Genomic DNA, 13,655 nt, shown 5'->3' with positions numbered 1-13,655 from the left:
CTTTGGCAACCTGAGCGGTAGTATCTGAACTCACTCCTGCTGTTTTTCCAGTGCCCCCTCTAGCCCTCCTCCAGCCCTCCATGGGGGGCCTGCAGTCCTTCCCTCGAAAATCCTGTTGTTTCTCAGGAAGAATTCCCTATGAAACATATTCATGTCCTTCTTGTGGGGACATTCAGTCCAGAGACCTGACAGCAGGGGAAAATGTTTAGACTGCTTTTGGTAGAACGTAAATTCTTCCATACTTGTTAGAAGCAAATCCAATGAGGAAACTGTGTTGGCATCTAACAAATCAGGATAAATGTCTGATGAGGAAGATCAGCTTCCCCATCCCACTCAGGCGTCATGTTGATGTGACGCTCACCTTGGCTAACATTTTCTCCTGTGAGCAACGTGAAGTTCAAGACGTTATGAATGGCTTTTTGTTTTTCTTCCTTAGTCTTTCCACATTCACTGTGTCTGGTGAGATTATATGAATCCTGCTTATTTTCAGCCCAGCACTAAGCTTTTTAAAAGGATCACGTGTTTAAAAGGCTAGTGGACAATTTGTTAGAAGATTGAAATCCTTAGACTTTGGTCCTAGAGTTGAATCTTGGTTACTGGTGAATGAGAATTCCCGTTAAAATTTTAAATTCAGTGATATAAAGTTTTAAAAATAGTTAAATATTAGTCAATTTCATTAAACACTACAGCAGTTATTTACTTTTAAGCCTGTCTCTGGGGCAATTTTGCAATGATTCCCTCCCTTTATTAATTCCCTCTTTATCAGAATCCTTGAGAGGTCCCTGTCATCATTGTCAGTATCATCATCATCATCACCATCATCATGGAACTGATTCCTCTGGGAGATTCTAGGAAAATAAAGAGCTGGACGGGGTTATGTGCAGGTCAGTGTGTGCATATACAGTAAGAACAGTTGTCAGACATTAGATTCAAGATACCCATTCCATTTAGAGAAGAATGTGGTCATGAAATCCTGATGTGCTGAATGAAGGAAGCGATGGGAACAGGGTAGTCAATGGAAAGGAGGAGGAAGTGAGCGAAGCGGGGAGCATAGGTCCTTGGTTAGGTGATCAGCACATTGGTGAGAATGAGGGGAGTGTTATGGCAGAATCATGTCCCTCCCCGGCCACAGGGTAGCCACCTGTGACATGTTACTGTACATGGCAAAATGCATGACAGATATTTTAGGACAAAAATCTTAGAGGATTTCTGTCTTCTAAATTGTCTATCAGTTAGCATTTTAAACCCATGATACATTATTAAAGATTAGTGCAGGGGGACAAATAAAAAGGATTCATATAATCTCACCAGACATACTGAATGTAGAAAGGCTAAGGAAGAAAAACAAAAAGTCATTCATATGTGCCTTGAACCATAAAATGCCCATGAGAGGAAATGTTACACAAGGTGAGTGTCACAGCCACATTCATAATGCCTGAATGGGATGGGACAAGGGGATCCTGAGATGAGACAATAGGGCGAGTAGCCTGGATTGTCCAGGTGGGCTGAATGTAATCACAGGGGTCCTTGAAATGGAGGACATTTCCCAGCTGAGTTTAAAATCAGAGGGAGGTGTAGCCATAGAGCAATGTTCAGAAAGGCTGCTGACCATGAAAATGGAGGAAGTCGTGGGGCACAAGCTAAGGAAGGTGGGTGACCTCTGGAAACTGGAAAAAAACAACAACAACAAGGAAACATTCTCTTCTAGACCCTCTAGAAGGAAGGAACCCTGCTGCTACCTTGAATTTAGCCCAATGAGAACTGTGTTGGATCTCTGACCTCCACAGCCATAAGCTGATAAATCTGTGCTGGTTTAAGCTCTTAAGCTTATGGAAATTTCTTACATTGGTAAGAGGAAAATAACATAGTGAGCCGTAGTGTAACGGATTAAAGGTATAGGATGGGGTGTGGAGAGGATTCTGACATTTACAACTAAAAAACAACCAGGTGAAGTGGAAGGTGTTTTAAGGAAGACCTACCTGGCAGGGCTATTAAGCAGACTGGAGCGAGGGGAGCATTGGAGTTAGAGGAATCAATTAAATCTCTACCAGAAAAATAAGGAATAAAATGTAACAGGGCTTCAGTGATAGTGGATGTAGGAATGGAAATGGGCAGAGAGACATAAATATTACTTTGAAATTAGCTACAGGTTTGATGACTGCATGTTGGGGAGACTTAGCCGATGTGTGGACTGAATGTTTGCATCCCCTCAAAATCCATATGTCGAAACCCCATCTCCCAGGGTGATGGTATTGGGAGGTGGGGCCTTTGGGACGTGATTAGTAGGATAAATTGAGGTCATGAGAGTAGAGCCCTCATGAATGGGATTAGTGTTCTTATACAAGCCCCCAGAGTGCTTGCTTCTCTCTGCTCTCTGGGATATGAATATATTGGGAAGACAGCCATCTTCGAGCTGGCAATCCTCTCAAGGATACATTGACCTTGAAAGTCTCAGCCTCCAAACCATAAGGAATATGCTGGTTGTTTAAGCCACCCGACCCACGGTAATTTGTTACAGCACCCCAGACTGACGAAGACAGTGGAGAATGCCTCTGAGTTTGGCACTGATTGCCTGGAGAATGCTGAAACCCAGGGAAGTGGGCAGCACAGACGTTTACTCATTTAATCCTGCCAACACAGTAGGAGATAGAGTCTACATATTCCTCGCTACTTAAAAGGTAAGGAAAAAGAGGCACAAATAATAACAACGACAACAAAAACAACAATAATTTGTCCAAGATTCACACAGAACCCCCTGGAGGCAGAGTGAGAATTTATACCCAGGCAGGCTGGCCCCAGAGCCCCTGCTCATAACTAATAAGTCAGATCACCTTGCTTATGTGGATCAGTTTTTTTCAACTGTGATATGAGGGTACTGTGTCCAGTAACTTATAATTTCAAAATACTTCACTGTAACGGAATCATTAGTCACAGGCCTTACAAACCACAGAAACCTACACATACAAAAATATCTCGTTAGGTCAAGATAACCAATAACGTTTTTAAATATTATACCTGCTGGGCCTTTGCAATAAAATGTCTTTTTATAATTCTGTCTGGCTACAGAATAACTTCATAATCCTGCATGTTGCTGGTGGCTCCCATGTTGGACAGCACGGGCCTAGAGATTTTAAATTACTTGCCCAGACTCGCCCAGGAAGCTCGTGGTGGGATCCGAGCTATAGTCTGGGACTTTTCCTTCCTATCCAACAAGTCCCTCATGGAAGTTTAGAAGCTTCTCCTTTGGTGCCCAGCTGTCTATCCGTACTTATAACATCTTGTCAGGTGTTCCAGCCTGCTCCTGAACATCAGCCAGAACCCACTTCTGCTCTATTTTGTCCAGGTAATACCTTCTAGCAACTTCCATTGCCTTCTTGGCATCAGTTCTTACCTGGAAGGGTAGTGGCTAGAGGTGGAAATGTGTCCACATGACAGGTTTTTCATAAACATAGCAGGAGTGGTCAAGAGAATAAAACGTCAGGAAGATGAGTAGAAGCAGGTCATTTAATATACCAAATGGGTACTTTCAATGTGTGTGTTTCCGAGTCCAGGCTTGTTCTGCTCGTGCATTACAGGCCAATAAATCAGGAGACCAGGTTTTGGGGACAAGAAATAGCGACTTTAATTTGGAAAGCCAGCTGAGAAATGGTAGAATAATGTCCTGGGGAACCATCACCCCAAGTCAGATTTCAGGCTCTTCTTATATTAAAAATGGGAAGTGGGAATGCTTGGTTGTTGCAAACTTGGTGTATGAATTCTTTGTTGTTAGAATCCTTTGTTCTTGCAGCTCTTCACCTGGGTCACATCCGTGTAAACCTCCAACAAACAAATGTTGTTTTCTATTCTGTAACTTGTTATCTTTATGTGAATAGAAAAGTGTTAATATCCTTCAAAGTCAGAGCCTTGAGAATAGGGTCTCCTGTATATTTCAGGCTCTAGGCAACATTGTTTTACAAAAGGTGCAGAACCAACAAGACTAAGCCTAGGAAACAGGGCACAGGGTTAAAGTCAAAGGAACAGATCTAATATGGAGTCAGATTTTTTCTTTCCTATTTCAGTAGTGCCATGGAGAAGGCAGTTTGGGCAGCTTTTTGTAGGGTCCTGGAGGCTTTCTCTCTCAGCCTCTGTGTGCCTCTGTTGAAAACCCTTCATAGCTATCTGGCCTGCTGGAAAACCACTCCGCCTGTTTTGCCCTGAAGATGTGTTCTGTTTATAACTGATCTCTACTTCTTGGAAAACAACTCAATAAAAACTCAGTTGGTTTTCCACCAGCCATGGGCAGGGGTGAGGAATAGCACTTTATTATTTTATGAAAAAAAATAAAAGAAGTCTTAAAACAGCACTGGGCACATAGGAGAGAGTCAATAAATGCTTCCTGGCTGAAATCAAAAGTGATGGCTCAGTGATTCCATGGCTGCTTTATTTGCTGAGCTTGCTACTCCTTTGCTCCATTACACATTTTTTTTAACTGAAAAAGAAATACATGCATGTGGTTAAAAAATTTCAAACAGAGCACAAAAATACACAAGTGAAAGAAGTTTTCCCTCATCCTCTCTTCTTTCAGCCCTCCCTGGAGATGCCACTGTTTACAAACCTTTGTGTGTTTTCCAGATATGCTATGCACATTCCGACCTATGTATGTAAATTCCTTTAAAATATTACTTATTTTTAACTTAAAGGGATTTAAATCCTCAAGTGTCTTCTGCCCTGGTAATAGAAAAGAACAAATCTGACTCCATATTAGATCTGTTCCTTTGACTAAACCCTGTGCTCTGTCTCCTAGGCTTCATCTTGCTTGTAAAACAATGTTGCCTAGAGCCTAAAATATACAGGAGAGCCTATTTTGAATGCTCTGACCTTTAAGGATATTTAACACTTTTCCATTCATATAAAGATAACAAGTTACCTAATAGAAAATAACGTTTGTTTTGTTGGAGGTTTACAGGGATCTGACCCAGGTAGATAGCTGCAAGAACAAAGGATTCTAACAACAAAGAATTACTACATCAAGAAGATTGCAAAAACCAAGCTCGTAGGAAAGGAGCCTGAATTCTGACTTGGGGAGATGGTTTTCCAGGATATTAGTTTGCCATCTAGGTCTACAGAAAGTTGCTATTTCATGCCCCAACACCTGGTCTCCCAACTTACTGGCCTGTCCTGCATTAAGGAGAATGAATTTGGACTCAGTAACACTCCTATCTTCCTAGCAAGATGGGCACTGGAATTGAGGGCAGCTATCCCACACCCAGGGACATACTGTGTGCCCTTGATGGTTCCCCGAGTGTGGGGAGTGGTTTACCCAGGAAGGATGGGGACTATGCACCAAAACTCAGGCAGTATGCTCCTTTTGGGATCTGACCTTGTACCTCCCGCTCCCCGCCAGCACAACACCTGGGACAGTGGAAGTAAGGCAGATATATTGCCTGCCTGTGTCCCAGCGTGTAAAAGGGGAATATGTACTCTTTCCAAGGTAGTTCTGAGCGACAACACCTGCGGGTGCTTGGTTCCCAGAGCAAAAGGAAACCCAGCTCCGCTTGGGGGCAACGGGTGTGATCCCCGTAGGGGTCCTGCAGAGGCCTTGGGTGGAGGGCTGTGCCAGGGAGTTAAAATACGAGCTGCGGGCCTTGAAGGGTTAGAGAAGTGTGCAGAGGCAGGACTGCTGCCTCCTTCAGGATGCCCCCAGAGTTAAAACTATTTCTCTCCATCTCTGCTACTCTCCTCCACACTCCAGATCCCTGCCTTCTCTCTGCTCCTCCTGTCCATGTCTCTCCCTCCACTTTTCCCCTTCTCCCCTCCTCCTCCCATCTTCTCCGTCCCTCCCTTCCCCAACTTCTCTTGCAGAACACAGAGAGGATCGCTGGCCCTCCTGCGCATGCGCAGTGTGTGCCAGCTGGACCGAGGGTTGGAAGCTGCAACTCCGAGCCGGGGATCGGCCCCAAAGGCTTCTCAGCTCTTTCGCCCGGTAGGACTTTGGCTCCTTCCCTGGCGCCCCGGCCACAGCTGTCCAGGGCCAAGTGTGCACTTGCCGCCTCTCGCCCCAGCCGGGCTCCCCTCAGTCCGCGGCTGGCGTCCCCTTCCCCTCTCCCGCCCGCGAGTCCTCTCCTCCCGGGCTGCCTCTCCTCGGCCGCCGGCCCGTCCCCGCCCCTGGGCTGGCTGTGTCCCGGGCGGGCGGGTTCTGCGGACCCGGACGGGGGCGGGCGGCTGGGGCTGGGGCTGGGGCTGGCCTCCGAGCGGGGCTACAGCCCGCGTCCCCCCCCCCCCCGCTTTCCCTGACCCGCGACCCCGGGGCTGCCCTCCTCTCCCTTTCCCGCTACCTGGGGACCAGCTCAGTGGTGTGGGCGCTGCTCCCCGGGCTGAGAGCCTCCGGCTGTGAACCCCAGCTTCTCCTGTTGGAGTCGGGAAAAGGGAGCGTCAGTGCTGAGCGAGCTTCCGTCTCCTCCCTCAGTGTTTCTGCCCCAGGTAAGTACCTTGAACACTTTCACGTGTTTTGATGGCGGTGCTTGATGATGTCACTGTTTTCATAGTGAGAGGGATTACAGTGTTGAAAGCAAGGCTTGGTTCAGTTAAAAATGAGCTGAAGGCATGAGGCTGTGACATCCTCCATCCTTCCCTCTCCCAGGGTGAAACGTGTGGCCGTCTTTCTTAAAAAGATAGTTACAGTCCCTAACTAGCCCAGCCCAGCTAGGGTGTGTTAACAGGAACAGCACCACCAGAGGAGTTGGAGACTCAGGGACTTTGCAGTCCTAAAGAGCTCCTGGCAAAATTTGGTTTGTTTTGGTTTTTTTGTTCTTCTTAAATTGTGGGGCAGACTAGTAGTATAGAGGGTAAAATAATTGTCAAGAAATATTTTTTCATTTAACATCTTTATTGTGATATTGTTCACACACCATGAAGTCCACCCACTTAAATGCTACAATTCAGCAGCTTTAGCATATTCACAGTGGTGCAACCATTAATATTCCAGAACGTTTTCATCACTTCAGAAAGACCAGTGGAAATGAATGACCTATCCACCCCTTCCCAGTGCTGGTTCTAAAGAAGTTTCTTGGTTGTTCCTGACCATAAATTATCTTGTTACCCATAAAAACTCTGGTAGGAAATCTAAACAGAATTGTATTGAATCTGTCTATCAAAGCAAGAAGAATTAATGTCTTTATGGCATAAATTTCTTCTACCCATGAATATATCTCGGACCCTATATTTTCATATTTCCAGAGCCTGGCCCATGGGAAGTCCTCTTTAATTGTTGGGTTTGTGAATGATGAGATTCTATACATCGTTAGTTGCAACTGAAGCCTTTCACAGAAGAGAAAATAAACTCACTGAAGCCAAGTGACTCTCTGATGGTCAGAAAGAGTGACAGCCAGTGCTGGAGTGACCCAGTGGACTTGGTGTTTGTAACCAGATTTCTCTAGCACCTACAGCTAAGGGGATCAGAGTATTCTTTTATTTTTTCTAAATGGCGTTGCTTTTATTTTTACTTATTTTTTAAAATTACTTTTTATTGAAGTGTAGTCAATTTAGAATGTTAGTTTCAGATGTACAGCAGAGATTCAGTTATAAACATATGCATATGTTTCTACATATGTTTTAGATTGTTTTTAGTACAACTCATTACAAGAAATTGAATATAGTTCCCTGTGCTATATAGTAGGTCCTTGTCATTTATTTTATATTTATTAATGTGTATCTGTTAATCCCCCTTTTCCTGCCTGCTAACCACAGTTTGCTTTCTATGTCCATGAGTCTATTTCTAGCAGCACCGTATTTGCTAGTAATATATGCTGGTTGGCTGCTTTCAGTTTCAGTAATTCCACCTTATCTGTGGGCATTTTCCTTCTGGTGGGCCTGTGTGTGGTTTGCAAACGTGATATAAGAGTTGTGTATTTGGGAGAACTCCAGGCCTCATGTAGTGCCTGGTACAGAGTGCCCACTGAGCTGATGCTTGAACTGGGAAAAAAAACATAGTAAACGTTGGAATTTCCACTATGGTTGAGACTTCCAGGTTTCCATAACCTGTTTAGCCCACCTTAATGTTGGCTGCACCCATACTGGGTAATTTGGTGGAACTTCATGGTATGGTGGTGTAGAGACGGGGCCTCGTATGCTTCTTCTCTTTCCGTTTTCTAAGACTCATTCTCCTGGGCCTTCCAGATCCTCCCCCAGAAGTGCCCAAGGCTGGCTTGGTGCTGCGCTGAGGCAATATTTGTTAATAAGACCCTTTCCTCATCTCTTCTGAGCCTCCGTTTCCTTCTCTGCACAATGAAGACTTAGACTAGAAAAGTGCTTTTCAGTTTCTTTTAAGCCATGTTTCCTTTGAGAAACCGAATATACAAATCTCTCCTCCCATTCAACATACAGATTTTGACACATCCTCCAAGGAATGACATAGCTCTTTGTGGAAAATTGAAGTGATTGTGATTCCAGGTGGCACAGAAAAGACTCTTCAGACATTTATTGCAGGGAGAGGGCAGGAAAGGGGCAGTATATCCCACTTTCTAGTGTGAGCACTGGAACAGGGGCTTGGGTTTAAATACAGTGTCTGACGTGGGCTCAGTCTAATCTTTTTTTTTTTTTTGCCTCTCTCTAATCTTGCACAATGTGATAAACCTCTCTCCCTCAGTTTCTTAATGCGTCAAGTTGGGGTGATAATAGTTTAAGTCTTTTGTGAAACATTATACACATAAGACATTTGTTTCTCGGTAGAAACAAAACCTGCGAGAGAATCAGGGATTTTTAAAAAAAAAAAAATCTTGTCCACAGCACTCTGTCTGTGTCTATTTTGAAGTTCCTTGAGGGTGAGTGTTGGGTCTAAAGTCCATCGTGGGACAGGTGGCCCATGGGTCTGTGTGCCGCAGATTGCCCCCTCCTCCCCAGTCCTCTTCCTCTCAGTACAGGATGAAGTTCCCTAGTAGATTTACACAGAGATCTTGTGGAAATGGCTTTTCATTTTATTGTTTCATGAAGAAGGGCTGCCATCATGATCTCTGTAGTCTGCTTTTGGTGACCTGAAGGCTATGCAATTACGTTTTTCTATTTAATAAATAGAAAAAAATTACAAGTACAAAATTAGACCTACGGTGGTGGCAGGGGCTCTTGAAAGTGGGGACCATTAGCTTTGTTAGTTTCAGGTGCAGGGGCCTCTGGCCATGAGGACACTTCATCGTGCTCTGAAGTTTGAGGGACCAGTGGGCTCAGTGGGAATGTTTACTGAGTGTATCTCATGGGCTGGGCATTGACCTATTTGTACTGTGTGTTCCTTATTTGAGACATTGAGCTCATTTAACCTCAATAGCCTCTTTAATAAATTAGACTTTTTATTTTGAGATATAATGTAGATTCCCATGTAGTTGTAAGAGATAATATGGAGAGGGCCTACGGACTTTTTGCCCAAGTTTCTTTAAAGGTTCCATCTTGCAAAGTTGGGATACAATTCAGTAATGACTCACTAACCCTTTGAGGTTTGTGTTATTGCCCTCATTTCTATTCATGATTAAACTGGGGTTAAGAGGAACACACAGGCCTGCCCAGGTCACACATGGTTAGTGTAGAGTCGGGTGAAACGTGGGCTTGGGATTTCCAGGCAGTACCATCATGATGCTCTGTGGCAGGGAGCAGCATTCACTTTGCTTGTCCATTCATTCAACAAGCATTTATTGAGTAAACTCTGTGGGTCAGATGCTATCATAGGTTTATCTGATTCTTCAGCAGTATGGAGAATCCGGTAATGTTTCCTTCTTTTTTTTTAATCTGAGAAAATTAGCTCTGAGATGTTATAAACCGCCCAAAGGAAATATAGCTCATAAATGAGGGATAGTAAATTTGTACAGTTCCTTCTTCTTATGCAGGTGGTACCCTAGGCATTTTACACTTGTAAACTTCCATAATCCAGATATATTCTTGTAAGGCAAGAATTTTTTTTTTAATTGAAGTATACTCATGTTTACAATGTTGTGTCAATTGCAAGGTGTTTTTTTTTTCCTTGAATTTGGAATTCAAAAAATATTTTTTGAAGGGGGTAAAACGGTTTATTTATTTGTTTCATTTTTTTTTTTAAATGAGGTACTGAGGATTCAACCCAGGACCTCATACATGCTAAGCATTTGCTCTACCACTGAACTGTACCCTCCTCCCCAAAGCAAGTTTTCTTATCATGTATTCTGCAGCTTAGGAGTTCAAATAAATTGGAGTTGAAATCCAGGACTTTTGATCCTACTGTGTTTCTTTGCATTATATCCTGCTGAGGGGTGTGGAAGCAGTTCCTTTATTCATTCCTTTATTCAGCAGTTTTGAGCACTGGCTTTGCATCAGGGCCTGGCTAGGTGCTTGGAAACAGAAAACAAGAAATGACCCTTTTCTGCAGAGGGCGGAGGCCTAGACCAAAAGCTGCGTAATGTGATCTGAGCTGCGGTAGCCATGTGCAGACGCTGAGGACAAACTGTACCCCCGGCTTTGCTTGGGCTTCCCCTGCCTTCTGACTTGTACACACCAGGTCACCGCAACCCAGTGAGGCCCGCAGCCCGCAGCACAGTATGTACCTCGGTCTCCTCTTCCCTCTCGTCAGGGCCTGCAACATGAACATCCCTGACTACGTGCAGTGTGCTGAGGACCACCAGACTCTCCCCGTGGTGGTCCAACCCGTGGGGATCATCTCAGAGCAGAATTTGTTATGCATCTATAAGCGAATCTCCTTGGTGAGGCAGATCAGCCCGTGCGGCTCGCAGTGGGCACTCTGTATCCACTAAAGTCACCACTATGCGCCCGAGAATGGGTGGAGCGACTTCCAGACCCACCACAAGGTCGTGGGCCTTGTCACCATTACCGACTGCCTCTTGGCCAAGACCTTCGAGAAGCTCCACGTGCAGAGGAGCTGTATGGCACCACGCTCTATGACTCTCGGCTCTTTGTCTTTGTGCTGCATGGGGAGGTGGCCGAGCAGCCGCGCATGAACGTGGCCGTCAATTTACGAGGACTGCAGGGTGGTGGAGAAGAGGATCGAGGACTTCACTGAGTCTCTCTTCATCATGCTCAAGTCCAAGTGGCTGGACGGTGCATCCGACAAGTCTGGGGACAAGATCCTCCTGCTCTACATCCTGTTTGAGAATGAGGACTTCGTGGGACTGGACACAGAGAACAGGAAAGTCTACCTGGATGCCCGGCCACCCTGGCTATGTGAAGGGTTGCTTCCCTACATCCAGAAAGGGATCAGCAAGGAGGAGGGCTGTCTTGTAGCCAAGGCGTGAGGGAGGAGCAACCCGCCGGTTTTCAGACGTTTAAAAGTGAATCCGCCTTTGTTTCGGAGAGATTCTTTTAGGGTTATTATGGACACTTACTCCCGCTTTTCAGCCAATTACCCTGGTGTGACCCCTGGAGTTGCTGTCCAATAGATTAGCCAAAGCCACTGATGCTAGGAGAGCTGGGGAGGAGGCTGCTCTGAGCTGAGATGTGCTCTAGGTCAAATGCACATCAGACGCTGAGACTTGTCTAGTAAATAGAATGTAAACTATCTTGTTACTTTCTTTATTGATTACATGTCAAAATGATAGTATTTTACATACAGTAGAATAAGTAAGATATGTTCTTAAAATCAGTTTCTAGGGGTTTTTTTGGGGGGGTTACCTCTTTAAATGTGGCAACTGGGAAACTTTCTTTACATGGCTCACATTTCATTCCTGTTGGACAGCCTCTCCTGGGACAGTCTCATCCCTGTGCTTATAGATGTCATGCTGAATCCTGAGATGCAGAATGAGGCGCTGGTTGAGCTGGGGGTGGAGCCAGTGTCTCCTGCTTCCCAGGTCCAGCACCTGCACGGCTCAGGCCCTCTCTCCCTGCCTGACAACCACCATGCCAATTGAGGACAACGGAAACACTGCCAGGGGCTTCCAAATGAACTCCTTACGCAGGGAAAGGCATGTCACGGAGTATGGGGCACAGCAGGGAAAGATTCGTCCTCACTTTGTCCCTGTAATTAGGTCAACGGACCCACTTTGCCTTGGAAGTGCAGACGAGTTCTTCTGGGCTGCCTACCCCCCCACCTTCTGCTCTGTTTCCCTGTGTATCTATTGAGATATCCCTCGAGAAGAAGAGGGTGAGATGCCTTTGCCGAGAGGTGGTCCCCATTTGCTGGGGAGATTGTGGGAATCTGTGTCCCCCCGGCCTAAGGCCTCGGGCCTTGACTCTGGAGAGGGCTTATGGCGGTCCCACAGGTGACGGTCGGAGGACCTGGCACGTGCTGCCGGGCCCGAAGTGGAGGAGGTGTTCTGCGATTCTCTGTGAGTCTAAAATCAGATTCTACTTTCTGGTTGTTGGTAAGTTGGAGGAGAAGATGCCAGAGAATTGATAAAACGATAGTCCAGACCAGTCCTGTGAGTGACAGGCACAGGGGACACGAGTCCCACCTGCTTGTGGTGCCTGGCGGGCTCTGGATGAATTTTCACTTCCTCCCCGGACATACCTCTATGGCTTAAGGAAGGGGCGAGGCATATCGTGGCCATGACCTGTACTTGTCCTCGCAGGGCCCTGTGATCTACATGGCTTTCTCCCCTTCTGCTTCTTGTAGATGAGCTGGCAGATGTAGTGGTCTGGGCAAAGCCGAGGGCACAGATGCCAGCACCGTGCCACTCCCAGGCTGGCTCCATTCCCGTCACCTGTCACCTCCTGCTCAGTCCCCAGGCGTCAGTGAATGTAGGTGCATCGGTGCAACGTAAGCAGGGACCACATTATCCCCCTGGACAGAATGGTGGGTGAGCAGTGGAAACCTGGAGCCCTGCCCCAGCCCCCTGGCCAGTGCCTCCTCTTTTGTCACAGGAATCACTTGTGATATGTTTGCTCAGCAACTGCTTGGCTCTGATTCTGCAGACCCACCAGAGAATGCCAGCTTGTTTTTGCTTTTTGAAGTGTGTCCTTGGGATTTGGCGGAGTAGCTGGTTGTGTGCTTAGCCCATAGTGGTTGACACTGTCACCATTGTTTACCCAGAACCTCGTTTACCAGGCATGGCTCTCGGCATCAAAATACAGCAGCGCATTAAACCTCCCTCCTGGTGGGTCTGTCTGTTTTGGTACCGTAAGGGCTCAGCCAGCATCTGAACGTCAGTGAGATAACGCGGCCAGTGAGCTCGGGTCAAGTACGCTCTCCTCCAGTCACTTTTACTCCATTGTTGCTTTTACTATTCCTCAGTCGTTACTTTTTTTAAACAATGCTTTCGTGCAGGAACAGAGCCTAATTCTCTCCTGTTACTCTTGGTGGGAGTGAGTAAAATTGTCCAGCTTGAAATGCGACCACATTTTGTAGCTCAAAAGCTGTCTACACGCATCTAGGTGAAGTTTAGGTTTGGGGCGCTGACCACGTTGGGGTCCCCAGGCAGCGCCGCTCGCCTCAGGCCCCTGCCTTCCCTGGAACAATAGGTGAGGGTGGGTCTCACCGTCCCCTCGTCCCTGTCCTCACCAAACTCACCTAAATTCTTGTAATTGCTGTCAGTTATTTTTGTTCTCATGTGTTTCTAATTTTCGCTGTTCCTCTTTTCCTTTTTCTATTTCCCTTTCTATCTTGTACCGCCCTGTGAGCATGTTGTTGCGTCTGAAAAGTGGACTGTGCACACCCTGCATTGGAAATAGCCAGATTGTCCTCCGTGATGTCCCCATCGCTTTAAAAAGCA

General features: G+C 46.0%; 1 long non-coding RNA gene across 4 annotated transcripts in view; it reads left to right on the top strand.

Annotated features, from left to right (window-relative positions):
• LOC141578218 (uncharacterized) overlaps positions 1-13,655 on the top strand; it is a 39,754-nt gene that overhangs the window by 5,717 nt on the left and 20,382 nt on the right. Inside the window, exons 2-5 of one of the 4 annotated variants that reach the window (XR_012508360.1) lie at positions 2,519-2,678; positions 3,067-3,343; positions 5,732-5,962; positions 6,326-6,459. This is a non-coding gene — a long non-coding RNA (uncharacterized LOC141578218). Of the gene's footprint in view, positions 1-2,518; positions 2,679-3,066; positions 3,344-5,731; positions 5,963-6,325; positions 6,460-7,215; positions 7,546-10,564; positions 11,881-13,655 lie in introns of those variants that run through there. The other 3 variants (XR_012508359.1, XR_012508358.1, XR_012508357.1) reach the window with 3 other exon arrangements.

This window comes from Camelus bactrianus, chromosome 7, assembly GCF_048773025.1.
Source record: "Camelus bactrianus isolate YW-2024 breed Bactrian camel chromosome 7, ASM4877302v1, whole genome shotgun sequence".
NCBI classification, from domain to species: domain Eukaryota; kingdom Metazoa; phylum Chordata; class Mammalia; order Artiodactyla; family Camelidae; genus Camelus; species Camelus bactrianus.
The sequence above is the reverse complement of the archived record's forward strand: the minus strand, read 5'-3'. Positions and strand labels throughout refer to the sequence as shown.